At 44.0% G+C, this 15283-nt stretch overlaps 1 long non-coding RNA gene across 1 annotated transcript in view; it reads right to left on the bottom strand.

Moving 5' to 3' along the window:
• Nucleotides 1-10682, bottom strand: part of LOC141985713 (uncharacterized) — a 316735-nt gene extending 306053 nt beyond the window's left edge. The window contains exon 1 of the long non-coding RNA XR_012638996.1: nucleotides 10544-10682. This is a non-coding gene — a long non-coding RNA (uncharacterized LOC141985713). The remainder of the gene's footprint in view (nucleotides 1-10543) is intronic.
• Nucleotides 10683-15283: the final 4601 nt, after the last annotated feature.

Genomic DNA, 15283 nt, shown 5'->3' with positions numbered 1-15283 from the left:
TGGGTTATATTGTAAATCAGAAATAAATTTATTAACTATAACAGGTGTATTTTAAATAATTAAGGAGTAGCAGACAGAACAAGCAGATAACTAAGAAGATAAACAGAGCGTGCAAACTGAGCTTAATACACTAAAGAAACTGGTTACATGTAAGTTCTCACCCTAAATGTGGTTCTAATAATCTTCAGAGGCCAGATGCCCTTCCAGTCTGGGTCCAGTTCTTTCCCCCAGTTCAGTCTTAGTTGTTTCCAGCAGTCATCTTGGGCGGGGTAGCAGGGGAGAACTGATGACCTGGGTTACCTCACTCCCCACCCTTAAATAGGATTTGCATAAAACAGGAGTCCTTGGTTTCCTAGTTTGACCGCCCGCCGCCAGCTTCTCGTGGAAAAGTACAGAATTCAAGATGGGTTCCGGTATCAGGTGACATGGTCACATGCCTCTGTAGGGCTCCTGTAGCCATTCTTCACAGACTGACCCACACGTTCACAGGAAGACTGAGCTCTTTTACTGTCCACTGTCTCTTGCTGATGGGCCATCAGCACTGTTGGGCTTTTTCGTTGTTGTACCTGAAGTGTTAGCAGGGGGCGTCACCCAAAGTAACATAGTTGAAATACAGATACATAGTCAATATTCCTAACTTCAGATACAGAAATGATACATTCATACAAATAGAATAATCGCATTCAGACAATCATAGCCTTTCCAGTGATATCTCACATGAATTATCTTGCATAAAGTATATCTGTTATGTCATATTCACATCATAAGCATATTTTCATGAAGAATATGGAATGACACCTCACAACTTGTATTAGGTGAATTAAAAAATACTATTTCTTTTGTTTTTTACAGTGCAAATATTTGTAATAAAAATAAAGTGAGCACTGTACACTTTGTATTCCATGTTGTACTTGAAATCAATATATTTGAAAATGTAGAAAACATACAAAAATATTTAAGTAAATGGTATTTTATTATTGTTTAACAGCATGATTAATCACAATTAATTTTTTAATTTCTTGACAGCCATACTAAATACAATTTGTCTTTGCTATCATCGGCTCTTTCTAAATATTCAAAGAGAAGAGAAGAGCCAGGAAAATGATTAAGGGAAATATGCTTTATAGTTACAGACTCAAGGAGAGCACTCTAGTAAGCTTTACAAAGAAAAGGTTAAGGAGTGACTTGATCACAACCTACAAGTACCTACAAGGAGGGAAAAAAATGATAATGGGCTCTTAAGGTGCAAAGTTTTAACAGTGAGGGTAATTAACCATTAGAAGGACATACGAAGGGTCATGATGAATTCTCCATGACTGACAATTTTAAAATCAATATTGGATGTTTTTTCTAAAAGATATGCTGTAATTCAAACAGAAATGAATTCAGGGAAGTCCTATGGCTTGTGTTATGCAGAAGATCTGACTAAATGAGTTTGTAATCTATGAAGATCTATTTGGCTATAGCTAATTGCCTTAATTACACGGGGGGAGGCTACAGATATAGCTGAAAACACTAGCCAGTGAGGCAATCTTTCCATCTGTTGCATATATTATTTTGATAGCCCTCCCAGCAGGCTATCTTGGACTTGTACTCAGGGTTCATCTGAGTGGATTAAGATTCCTTGACAATGACCAAAGCTAATTTCAAGTCCATATTTTAAGTGCAAGAAAATTCTTCTGTGAATTACTTAGAACACACAAACGCTGAAGTGAAAGTATAAATCTCTTCTCAAAAAACCATAGAACCACCACTTGCAATAAACATAATGGGCCAAGGCTTCACTCCTCCATGCACACCCCTGCTGATAAAAGAAGAAGCAACTGATAACTGTCTCAGTGGGACAGCTGGCAATTCCCCTTAATGCAAGGGAATCCTCAACTGGTGTAAATCTAATATAACCAGTTCTGTGCCACCTGCTCCCACACCCCAGCACTGGTAGTGTTACAAAGCAGGCCTGGCACCTGGCCAAGGCTTGGTGAGGGTGTGGCCCAAATCTCTAGGGGACAACTTCTGCTGGTGTAAATTAGAGCAAGTTGTAGGCTGCTGTAAACTACATCGTGGGCCAAACTGGGGAGCAGAAAGGTCTATGAGTCATTGCTCCTCACCCATTTCTGGGTCCTGTCCAGAGCACAGCTTAGCCAAACCCAAGGAACTCTTCCTTAGTGTTAGGTTTCAGAGTAGCAGTCGTGTTAGTCTGTATTCGCAAAAAGAACAGGAGTACTTGTGGCACCTTGTGTTCTTTTTTCCTTAGTGCTGTGAGTTGAAGGGCTGATGACAATGTGGAGCACTCTCAGCTCCAATTGACAGCAATGGGAGTTGCTGAGTGCTCAGCACTTTTGCTCAGACAGCAAAGCTAAGCCCTCAGCCAATCAAACACAGAAGTACAGATAAGACTAATTTAATGAGAGTTGTCTTTTTCACTCTGGAAGGTCCGTGCATTAAAGGATGCAGAGAACAGATCAAACAAGATGTCTATGTCTATTAGTATTTCTGTCTCTTTGTTGCAGGTGGTCTTTTTCCCCACTGGGATAAGCACCACATCACTGCCAGGATGGCAGGTGTTGCTTTCCTCAGTCCCACAGAGAGAACCACAGGCAGGGCTATGAGCAGTCAGAGGAGTCTTTGAGAGCCATGGGATCAAGTATCACCAGCCAACAGAACGTTATTTGATAGCATCTTGAGGAGCACACTCTCGCCCAGACAAAGCACATATGTTTCAAGCTACATTGGGAAAGCAAAGATTTAAACCTCGGTTGCTTATTCAGGGTGCTCATTAAGGGCAGTGGCAGACACAGATCTCTTTTCTCTAGGCTCAGTGCCACCTGGAACAAGCAGCAGCAATCACACAGAACATCTCTTATAGAGCTACTGATGAGGTTATTGTTCTCCCTTTCGCTTGTGGCTTCTGATGATGCAATCCATCATATGGTGAAAGGAGTGACACCAGAGGCCAACACCAGTACAATCTCACACATTAAGTCTCTCCTTTCTTATGCAGCTCCTCAACAGTAGGTAGCAGAACAGAAGGATTAGGAGGATTTTGTTCGCTATAAGCATGTCTACACTACAATTAAAACCCAGTCGCTGGCCCATGCCAGCTGACTCAGGCTCATGGGGTTCAAGATAAGGGGCTGCTTAGTTGGTGTGGACGCTTGGGCTCCCACCTTGAAAGGTCCTAGAGTCCGGGCTCCAGCCCAAGCCTGGAAGTCTACACAGCAATGAAACAGCCCGAGTCCTGTGAGCCAAAATCAGGGGACAAGGGCTAGTCACGGGTTTTTCATTGCAGTGTAGACATGCCCTATGAGGGCTATAAGTTCTGGGGAGGGAAGTGACCTCTTGGGTTAGAGGCAATTGATGAAATCTGCTGGGCATTGATTCCTCGAGATGAGATACATTCTTCAGTGTGCACCTCGATTGCCGAGCATCACTTTCAGGAGTGCAGCAGCTCAGGGGCTGCTATAAGGAGTTTTTAGATTGTGTAAAGACACACTAACGCTCTCTTTGGAAACACCTCCTGCTGGTTTTACATTTGCAATGATATTCTAGTGTTTTGCAGAGTGCATCAAGCCCTTGTTATACACAACACCCCACAATGTCTACAAGTTCTGAACTGTCTACTGAGAGAAAAGAAGGTGGTGCAGAAGGACAGTCCTATTTTTCGGACTAATGGTGTATGCACCAGGCCCAACACTCCACAGCACCCCAGTCTTAAAGCAGACTCTCATCCTTCCTAGGCAGATGTACTGAGTACTAGGCAGAACACTGTGTGTCTAATTTCAGAGTAACAGCCGTGTTAGTCTGTATTCTCAAAAAGAAAAGGAGTACTTGTGGCACCTTAGAGACTAACCAATTTATTTGAGCATAAGCTTTCCTGAGCTACAGCTCACTTCATCGGATGCATACTGTGGAAAAGTGTTTCCACAGTATGCATCCGATGAAGTGAGCTGTAGCTCAGGAAAGCTTATGCTCAAATAAATTGGTTAGTCTCTAAGGTGCCACAAGTACTCCTTTTCTTTTTGTGTGTCTAATGTTACTTTAAAACCCTTGTCTATTCAGTTTGTACATTAAGGGCCAGATTTGGAAAAGAGCTCACACCGAAGGGCACGGGGATTGTTTTCACTGGGAGCTGCTGTGTGCCTTTACAAAAATCTGGCCTCAAAGCTCCCATGTTGCTATTCATAAAGGCAGTAGGTGGCCCCACTGTCCTTGGCCAAATTTCCCTTCCCTCTTGCTCCGGGCCAGTTGCTGGCCCCCCAGACATGGCTAAAATTGAACGATGGTGTGAGTAAGTGGTTGACTGAGTGTGGGATTTGGGGATTCAAGCTGCCATTGATTTCAATGGGAGTTAGGTGCCTAAATACCTGCGAGTATCTGGGCCTTAGGTTTTTTGAAAGTCTCACCTTCAAAACTTCCAGAAAAAGGGTACCATGAAAATATCATTTTGTAAGATTATGGAGACAGCCTGTTTAAAAATATATTCCCCTCTCTCATTTCTCTCTTACCTCTATTTCCATTCTGCCTTTTGTCTCTCTCCATCTTTCTTTCTTCCCACACCTACTGCCTTAGGGCCCTATCCTGCATGGTGCTGAGTGGGAATGTTGAGAGAAGCTCAACTCAGCCTCCTGAACTCCCATGGTAGTCAACAGGAGTCTTGCTGAAGCATTGGCTGAGTAAAGGATTCAGTATTTATCCCTCTGTGTGTCTGTGACGTTCCCTCTGGTGTTATCTGGACCGGTGATCTGCTAGGTAACTCCAGGTCTTGACTCAGAGAGCCAGCCTTACCCTGCTCTGCTGTGAGAACCCCCACTCCTGGGCTGTTCACGCACAGCCTCTGGCTGGCATGTAAACTGCTTCTTGGATTGTGCACCCAAAAGACACTAGCCAATATCTCCAGTCCCAGACACAACCCTAGGAACCTCCATCTTGCAGAGTTCAGTTATGCCTGCTGGACACTGCAAGCTTATATGAGTTCATCAATTTAACAAAGAAATTGATAAGCACCAGGCTTTTTATCCCAAGGGGAATCTCTGACATGCTTTAAACCCAAATGCACTGCTTCAGGTCGAATAAACAAATAAATTTATTAACTACAAAGATAGATTTTAAGTGATTATAATTCCAAGCATAACAAGTCAGAATTGGCCAAATAAACAAAAAAAAAGCAAAACACGTTCTAAACTGATCTAAACACTTTCAATGCCCTTACAAACTTAGATTCTTCTCATGACAGGGTGGCTGTTTGCCCTTCAGCCAGGCTCTCCCCTTTGATCAGTGCTTCAGTTGCTTGGTGTGGTGTCTGTAGATGTAGGTGGAAGAGAGAGGAAGAGCATGGCAAATGTCTCTCCCTTTTATCGTGTTCTTTCTTCCCTCTTGGCTTTGCCCCCCACCCTTCAGAGTCAGGTGAGCATTACCTCATCGTACTCCCAAACTGACCAAAGAAAGGGGGGGTGACTCACTCGAGAATCCAACAGATCCTTTGTTGTTGCCTAGGCCAGTATCCTTTGTTCCTGTGAGGCTGGGCTGGGTTTGTCCCATACATGCCCTGGTAAGGTGTGACCTGCCCCTCCGCTTCTGGAGAGTTTTTGCCTGGGCTTGCTTTAAGCCATGAGGACACATTTTCAGCCTCATAACTATATACATGAAATTACAACCTATAACATCACTATAACAGTGATTACTATAACATTACCATAACAACAATGCTCAGTGCATCATGAGCCTTCCGAAGACACCCGACATAACAAGCTTTGCGTTCGATACCACACAATCATATTATAAGGATGAACGTGGGGGTGCTGTATGTTCCCTGAGGTACATACATCACAGGGCATCACAGTGTCTTTTCTTTCTTTCTCAAAGCTCAAGGAGGGTGGAATGCCTGCTATTTGAAAGCCACAAGAACTGCTCTTATTGAGTGGCAGGTGAGCAGGGGCTGTTTGAAAGCTTCCAGGGTAGCATTTCTGAAGATAATGCTCAGCACATCCTGTTCTCTGCCTCTAACTGTGGAGGACTTTGAAAACATAATTCACTCCTGGAAGTTACTCTTTTGTTTTAAAGATTGGTTGCAATGTCCATTAAAGGTCATGAATCCATCACAACAGAGCAACTGAATGAACAGACTGACTGAAAAGCAAGAGAATCTTCTAACCACTCGGTTTGGACAATATAGAGGGCATAAATCTGAGCTGCCAGTACAGACCCCAAAGCCAGAAGAAACATGGCTGGTTTCTGTTGAAAATATGAAAGATTTTCTGCACAATAATGCTCTATATCTCTGAATAGTTATGACATTTTGCTTTTATGACTTCAGCCTGGGTCTGATGGCTTTGATTTGGTTAAATAATGAAACTTGTGACAAGTGTCTGTGCTTACTCTAGTAAACTCTTCAGGAAGTGTAGCACTGCCACATTTCCTGTACACTCTTCATGTGGTCTTTGGTTGTCCTGTGGCACTCTTCCAGCTGGGAGCAGAAACAAAATTGCCCAGGACAAGGCAGGCAAAGGCCACAGCCAGAGACTAGAGGGAAGTGACCTTATTTCTGGACACAGTTTCTATTCTTAATAAAGGGTTTATCTTGAAACCAGTCTTGCTCAGCAAATACCACAGGGTTACATAGTAAATCCTCAGGGTCAAATAAACCCTTGTGAATTTCTGTGATACCTTGGGGCATCCCATATATGGTGCATGGAGCTTAACAGAGTCAAAAGTTGTGGGCTGAATTTCACATTCACCAACTTGAAAATGAAAGTAAAACTTATGGGTTGCAAAATGTGATACGAATGAATGTTGAAATCCATGAAAATCAAAAAACAGCAATTTTCATAGAATGCCCAAGTTTCCTAGGTGATTCCAAAGTTATTCCAGCAACGGTGGTTAATACCAAATATATGTATTAGTACGTGTGGAATATAGATTCATAGATTCCAAGGTTAGAAGGGACCATTGTGTTAATCTAGTCTGACCTCCTGTGTAACAGGCCATAGAACTTCCTCAAAATAATTCCTTGGGACAACCACACAGTCAGAATTCAGCAAGTCCTTTTGTCCAGTACTAAATTAGAAGATACTTAATGGGGAAAAGCCTGTGGGGAAGAGAGGAATCTGCAGAAAAGAACTTCCATTGTGCCACCATCACGTTGGGTGATCTCAACTGCCACGGCCATTATATTTGTATAAGTGAATAAAGCACACAGTGCATTAATAATGCATTTTGTGAGCATATCTGTTGTGTTTCATTGACTCGATAGGTTTAGGAACAGGAGTACCGCTAATGACAGTTACAAATCTGTCTGCTTGGTTCATTCACTGCTAGAATATTAGTGGCTTGACCTTGATACATATCCTAATGTCATTTCCATCTCACTTCCTATCACTTAGATGTTCCTATTTAGCCTCTAGTATATCTCTTCTCATGTGAGTCATAAATCCTTCTCTTTGAGTCAGAAGTCTGAGCTATCTCGGTGTCCCATCTTATATGGGATGGCTGTTACACTGGTAATAAACTGTAAACTGCAGTAAATTTCCAACCTGGGATATTTTTTTCTGGTAAAATATATCTATTTTTTCCCTATATTCATCCAGATAGCCATTGTTAAAAAAGGACAGCATATAAATATTTGATTTACTGTCGATCTAGCCACAGTACCAAAGTTGAAATTATTGCCTAAAGTACTATTTGTCATTGAGGATGACACACTTTTATCAAGTAAATTTGAATTCTGTTCCACAGCACATGGAATTCAGCTAGGCATCAAAACTAGATAATACAAACTTTGGGGTACATGCTCATCTCAGGGTATCCACCCACCTCATTCCCATTAACCCTAATGGGATAGTGGCATGCACACATTACAGAGAGAGTTTCCTCCATTATAGCTATGGAGTTAATATTAACAAAGACTCAGACTTGCAGGCCTTTGGCAAAACTGCCATCATCTAAGCAAGGGCCACAAGATGGGGTTATGAGTGTTTATAATTAGGAGGGACATAAAACTGGCATGCCACTTGGCCTATGCACTGTACATGGAGTGCAGGATGTAGTTTTGACAGAATGCACCCCTATTTCACCCCCTACACACTACTGTAATAATCTTTGTACAAAATATGCCTTGTGAGGTATCATTTGAAAATTAGGTTTCAGAGTGGTAGCCGTGTTAGTCTGTATCAGCAAACACAATGAAAAGTCCTTGTGGCACCTTAGAGACTAACACATTTATTTGGGCATAAGCTTTCATGGGCTAAAACCCACTTCATCAGATGCATGGAGTGAAAAATACAGTAAGCAGTATATATATACAGCACATGAAAAGATGGGAGTTTCCTTACCAAGTGGGAGGTCAGTGCAAAGTGAAGTGAAGAAACAGATTGACAGAGCCAGAAGGGTATCCAGAAGTCACCTACTACAGGACAGGCCCAACAAAGCAAGTAACAGAACGCCACTAGCCGTCACCTACAGCCCCCAACTAAAACCTCTCCAACGCATCATCAAGGATCTACAACCTATCCTGAAGGATGATACCTCACTCTCACAGACCTTGGGAGACAGGCCAGTCCTTACTTACAGACAGCCCCCCAACCTGAAGCAAATACTCACCAGCAACTACGCACCACACAACAAAATCTCTAACCAAGGAACCAATCCCTGCAACAAACCCTGTTGCCAACTCTGTCTGCATATCCATTCAAGGGACACCATTATAGGACCTAACCACATCAGCCACACCATCAGGGGCTCATTCACCTACACATCTACCAATGTGATATATGCCATAATGTGCCAGAAATGCCGCTCTGCCATGTACATTGGCCAAACCAGACAGTCTCTACGCAAAAGAATAAATGGACACAAATCAGACATCAAGAATTGTAACATTAAAAAACCAGTAGGAGAGCACTTCAATCTCCCTGGACACTCAATAACAGACTTAGAAGTGGCAATTCTTCAACAAAAAACCTTCAAAAACAGACTTCAACAAGAAACTGCAAAACTGGAATTAATTTGCAAACTGGATACCATCAAATAGGCCTGAATAAAAGCTGGGAGTGGATGAGTCACTACAAAAAGTAATTTTCCCTCTGCTGATACTCACACCTTCTTGTCAACTGTTGAGAATAGGCCACTTCCATCATAATTGCATTGGCCTTGTTAGCACTGACCCCCAACTTGGTAAGGCAACTCCCATCTTTTCATGTGCTGTATATATATACTGCTTACTGTATTTTTCACTCCATGTATCTCATGAAGTGGGTTTTAGCCCACGAAAGCTTATGCCCAAATAAATGTGTTAGCCTCTAAGGTGCGCAAGGACTCCTCATTATTTGAAAACTACCAACTCATCAGTCAATAATATAATGGTGAAATGTATGCAGCAACATTGTATGTAAAGTTACAAAATCTTCCCTGTATTATGTTAAAGGCATATGTTCAAACTCACATAGCTCTGATTAAGTAGCAATGGTCAAGCAATCCGGTCTTAAACAAAGAGAGGTGTGTTTACTTCAATTTACATATAAACTGTAAACAGATTTCTCAGACAGTAAGAGAGGGAAGAAAGAAGGCAAAGAAAATCTGTATTTCAGCATACACAGGTGAAAAGAAACAGCTTATCACCTCTTCCCCACCAGACTCCCTGTCTCCTTACTCTCAGCTGGAAAGAACTTTAACTAGGAGTCACACACAGGAAAAGACTATGAAAGAGTGAGGAGCAAAAACACCCCTGGATTGCACCCACATACACTGGCTTCCTCTGGGCCCTGGGGGTGCTCAACCTCACTCTGCCCTAGAAATCGCCTCCCACCCCCTTCCCCAATCCCCCACCCCGCCTCTTCCCACCCCCGCTCCGCCCCAGGCCACACCCCCACTCCCCCTTCTCCCATGCCTCCACCCCCACCTCACCTCTTCCCATCCCCACTCCACCCCCGCCCTGCTTCTTCCCACCCAGTTCCACCCCCTCCCCCGAATGTGGCCCCGTCCTTGCTCCTCCCCCTCCCCCTCTCACCCCCCAGCGCCGCCTGCATGTCGTGCAACAGCTGATCACGGCAGGCGGGAGGTGCTGCGAGGGAGGGGGATGAGTTGATCGGCAGGGCCGCCGGCGGACAGGAGGCGCTGGGGGGCAGGGGGAGGGGGAAAGGGTAGCTGGCTGCCAGTATGTGCTAAGCACCCACTAATTTTTTTCTGTTATTGCATCCCAGAATGTCATAGTACATAGCAGCTTCTGCTCCTCACCTAATCTCTACTTGTCTCCTCCATTCTCGGGAGCACACAGGGCACTGAAATGAAAATCCTTTCATAACTTAAAGACCATTTGAAATGAAATATGTAACTCATTTTAGATGTGCTAACCATGGCAGTGCTTCTTTTATCTACGCTGAGGGAAGAGTTTTCACGAGAAGTACAATCTGCAAACTACATCCTTAATAACATCATAATACCTACCAAGTGGCCTGCAGGAATTTAACATTACAGTGGGGTGAATCATGCCATTCCTTACTCTGAAAACACTTCCACTTAGGTCAGGGTGTCTGTATAATCATATACATACCTGCATAGGTGCTAGAACGAGGGGTGCTGGGGATGCTGCCGTACCCCCGGGCTTGAAATGGTTTCCATCATATACAAGCTTTACAGTTTGGTTCAGTGGCTCTCAGCACCCCCACTATATAAATTGTTCCTGCATCCCTGCATCCCTGTGCCTTCTGAATGTGAAATTAATCATTTCCAAACGAATTATTGGTTGCCATGGTTTTCACAAGTCCATTAATGGATATAGCAAACAGAAAATCTGGATTCTAACAGAAAAATAAACAGCTACCGTGGTATGAAGTGAGCACTCTCAGGCTGTCATGTATGTCCTTTAGGGCAGTGGTTCTCATGTGGGTGAAGCCTGGAGACCCAACGTCCCCTTCCGGGCAGCAGCCACAGGGCTTCAGCCCCGAGCGCTGGTGCTGTGGTGGGGCAGCTGCCGGGAGCTGAGGGGCTGAACCCCCAAGCCCCAGGGCTGTGAGCCCCAGTGCTGCTGCGGGGCAGCTGCGGGGACCCACAGGCAGAATGCCACTGTGGGGCTGAAGCTCTGTGCTGCAGGCTGAAGCCCTGAGCCCTGGTGCTGCCACTGGGCTGAAGCCAGGAGCTGTGGGCTGAAGCTCCGACCTCAGTGCTGCTGTGGGGCTGGAGCCGGGAAGCCTAGACTAAAGCCCCAAGCTTCGGTGCAGCCCTGGGATGCAGGACTGAAGCACCAAGCCCCAGTGCTGCTGCGGGCCTGAAGCTGGGAGCTGTGGGGCTGAAATCCAGAGCCTGTGTGCCCCCACAGGGCTAAAGCTGGGAGCCAGGGCTGAATCCTAGAGCCCTGAGACCCAGTGACACCGTGGGGCTAAAGCAAGGAGCCACAGTGCTGAAGCTAGCCAGGGGCTGCAGCCCAGAAGGTGGGTCTCAGACTTCTGGGTCAGTCCCTGGGGTGGGGGTCACCAAGCCTGTAGGTCAGCCTTAACACCTTCTGGCCCAGCTCTGGCTCTGCCCCCAGAGACTTTGCATGCAAAGGCTCACTCCTTGGTTTCTCCCTTGGCCCACTGAGTCTGATGCCAGCCTTGCAGGTTATCTAGCTCCATTTACTGGTTGTAAAGGAGCTCTTTCAACAGGAGCAGGACAAGTTACACAGCACAGGGGGGAAAAATGTAAGTGTAAACAATAAATATCAGATATGGATCAATTTTTAATTCAACCATCAGCTTCATACATGGGGGGGGAGGGATAGCTCAGTGGTTTGAGCATTGGCCTGCTAAACCCAGGGTTGTGAGTTCAATCCTTGAGGGGGCCACTTAGGGATCTGGGGCAAAAATCGGGGATTGGTCCTGCTTCAAGCAGGGGGTTGGACTAGATGACCTCCTGAGGTCCCTTCCAACCGTAACCTTCTATGATTCTAAGAAAACAACAAACTCACAAAGCAATGATACCGAATTTCCTTCAACAAGTTCAACCACCATAACAGCTGAAGAACATCAAGGAGTTGATGTGAGTAAGAAACATAAAGCTGCCATTAACCTTGCAAAATTTAGGAAATATGAAGACAGCTATTTGAATTTTGATTTTATTTGTTCCGGAAGTGGAGATATACCTCAACCGCAGTGTGTAATTTGTGCATAAGTACTGTCCAATGAATGTTTGAAACCCTCCAAATTACAGAGGCATTTAATTACAAACATAGAGTCATAGAATCATTGAAGATTAGGGTTGGAAGAGACCTCAGGATGTCATCAAGTCCAACCCTCCTGCTCAAAGCAGGACCAACACCAACTAAATCATCCCAGCCAGGGCTTTGTCAAGCCGGGCCTTAAAAATCTCTAAGGATGGAGATTCCACCACCTCCCTATGTAACCCATTCCAGTGCTTCGCCACCCTTCTAGTGAAATAGTTTTTCCTAATATCCAAAACATGACATCTATAAGGATAAGCACCGTTCATTTTTTGAGTGAAAGGCCAAGGAACTGCTTGGTACTAAACCAGTAATGAAATCCACAACTACTGCAGATAAAAAGATTTTAAGGTCATCCTACATAGTGGCACAGAAAATTGCTAAAACAAAAAAATCATAAATGATTGCTGAGATTTTCATAATGCCATTTGTTATTGAAATAACAAAGGAAGTGTTTGCAGAGGAGAAGGCCAAGGTACTGACAAAAATACCAACGTCAAATGACACTGTCAAATGACAGCTCATTTCTATGTCAGAAGACATAGTTTCTCAGTGTATTGATCAGCTGTATGACAGTGATTTTGCTATACAACTAGATGAATCTACCAACATTTCAAAAATGTCCCATTTACTTGCCTATATTCAGTATGTGTGGAATAAAGAAATAAAGGAAGACTTTTCGTTTTGCAAAGAGCTCAAGACAACAACAAAGTCAGATGACATCAGCTGGATGAATTGCATTGGGGTCTGCACTGATGGAGCTGCAGCAATGACGGGAAAGCATTCTGGTGTTGTGCAAAAAATAAAACCTGTTGCAGCTCGTGCTATTTAGACACTGTCATAAATATAAAGGGAAGGGTAACCACCTTTCTGTATACAGTGCTATAAAATCCCTCCTGGCCAGAGGCAAAGTCCTTTTACCTTTAAAGGGTTAAGCAACTCAGGTAACCTGGCTGGCACCTGACCCAAAATGACCAATGAGGGATCAAGATACTTTCAAATCTGAAGGGGGGGGGAAAGGCTTTTGTCTGTCTGTGTCATACCTTTGCCGGGAGCAGATCAAGGATGCAAGCCCTCCAACTCCTGTACAGTTAGTAAGTATCTAGCTAGAAAATGTGTTGGGTTTTCTTTGTTTTGGCTTGTGAAATTGGCTGTGCTGGAGGAAATGTGTATTCCTATTTTTGTGTCCTTTTGTAATTTAAGGTTTCGCCTAGGAGGATCCTCTATGTTGTGAATCTGACTGCCTGTAAGATTATCTTCCATTCTGATCTTACAGAGTTATTCTCTTATCTTTTTTTGTTCTTCTAATAAAGTTCTGTTTTTTAAGAATCTGATTGGGTTTTTGGGGTTTTAAAAATCCAAGGTTTCAGAGTAACAGCCGTGTTAGTCTGTATTCGCAAAAAGAAAAGGAGTACTTGTGGCACCTTAGAGACTAACCAATTTATTTGAGCATGAGCTTTCGTGAGCTACAGCTCAAAATCCAAGGCTGGTTTGTGCTCATCTTGTTTATTCTCAAGCCTCCCCAGAAAAGGGGGTGTAAGGGCTTGGGGGGATATTTTGGGGATATAGGTGTAAGCAGAGTCAGGATGAGCTCCACCCTGACATCTAGTGGTGAGTTGTGGCAAGTTGTGGAAAAGAACTTCAGGGGCTGATCTCATTTGCATAGGCACACCCACCCCGCCTAGCATGAGCCCATCGCTGCCCAAATGGTCACTTTGGCTGCTGTGGGATCCCCAGTGTCTCTGTTATTGGGGCAGGAAGAATAAATTGTTATTATCCTGATTATGTGAATCAAGAACAGAGGAACTGTACTTGTCCTTTTGTTATGATGGAGGGACTCGCCATCAACTAAGTAGCACTCGCCAGGCAAGGGACATGCATTCCAAAACTCTGTGACTTGAGAGAGGCTGGGGACAGGTATTAGTACCTGGTGGTGTGGGCCTTTTGTGAGGCCCTGAAATGTCAATTGCATCCCTCTCCCTTGTGGAATATCAGAGCTAATTTTAGCTCTTTAGCTAAAGAGGTGGGGTGGGTCTTTGTTCATGGTTTGGTTGATGACCTCTAGTTGTGGTGTTTTCCCAATTTAAGGCTGATGTTGTTTACCTCATGTTATTAAAGATTTTCTGCTACACCGAGACTCTGTGCTTGCAAGAGGGGAAGTATTGCCTCTTTGAGGCGCCCAGGGGTGTGTGTAAGATTTTCCCAGGTCACTGGGTGGGGGCTCAAGCCGGTTTTGCATTTGCTTTGTTGAGAGGGAACCCCTGTGTACTGAACCCGGCCCTTGCTGCTATCAACTCAGCCTGGCAGAAGGGTTAAATAGGAACTCCAAGTGGTCCTTTCCCTGTTCTTTGTCTAAATCGCTTGGTGGTGGCAACATACTGTTCAAGGACAAGACGAAATTTGTGCCTTGGGAAAGTTTTTAACCTAAGCTGATAAAAATAAGCTTAGGGGGTCTTTCATGCGGGTCCCCACATCTGTACCCTAGAGTTCAGAGTGGGGAGGGAACCCTGACAGACACACTGCTTTTTACACTGAGAAGTGCTTGCTGCAAAAGATATTGAACCAGGTCTTCACAGTGTTCTGAATACGGTGGTAACACTTTTAAGTTTATTAAATCAAGAGCAAGAAACTCCAAGTGTTTTGCTGCACTTTGTGAGGAAGTGGGTGCAGAGCACCATTCCTTGTTCATGCATACAGAGGTGAGATGGCTATCTCGAGGCAGAACGCTTGTCCGAATATTTAATCTCAAGGAAGAGTTATGTACTTTCTTAGCTGATAAGAAAACTGAATTTGCCGAAGTGCTGGAAGATGACATGTGGCTGGCAAAACTGAGTTATCTTGCCGACATATTCAGTGAAATGAACAAGCTGAATAAAACTATGCAAGGTGGGAACACTAATTTTATTGTCCAGCGTGAAAGAATTGAGGCATTCAAAAGAAAACTACATCTCTGGAAAGTTCGTGTCTGTGGGGGCACTACTGATATGTTTCGGCTCTTACAGTCTTTCACTCAGGAACGAAACATGGACTTTGACGTAATTAAACCTCAGCTAGCAGCACATCTGTCTGGTCTGCTTAACAAATATAATGTTTATT

This window comes from Natator depressus, chromosome 4 (assembly GCF_965152275.1).
Source record: "Natator depressus isolate rNatDep1 chromosome 4, rNatDep2.hap1, whole genome shotgun sequence".
In the NCBI taxonomy this organism is placed as follows: Eukaryota; Metazoa; Chordata; order Testudines; family Cheloniidae; genus Natator; species Natator depressus.
Note: the sequence above shows the minus strand (reverse complement) of the source record. Positions and strands in the feature narration are given on the sequence as shown.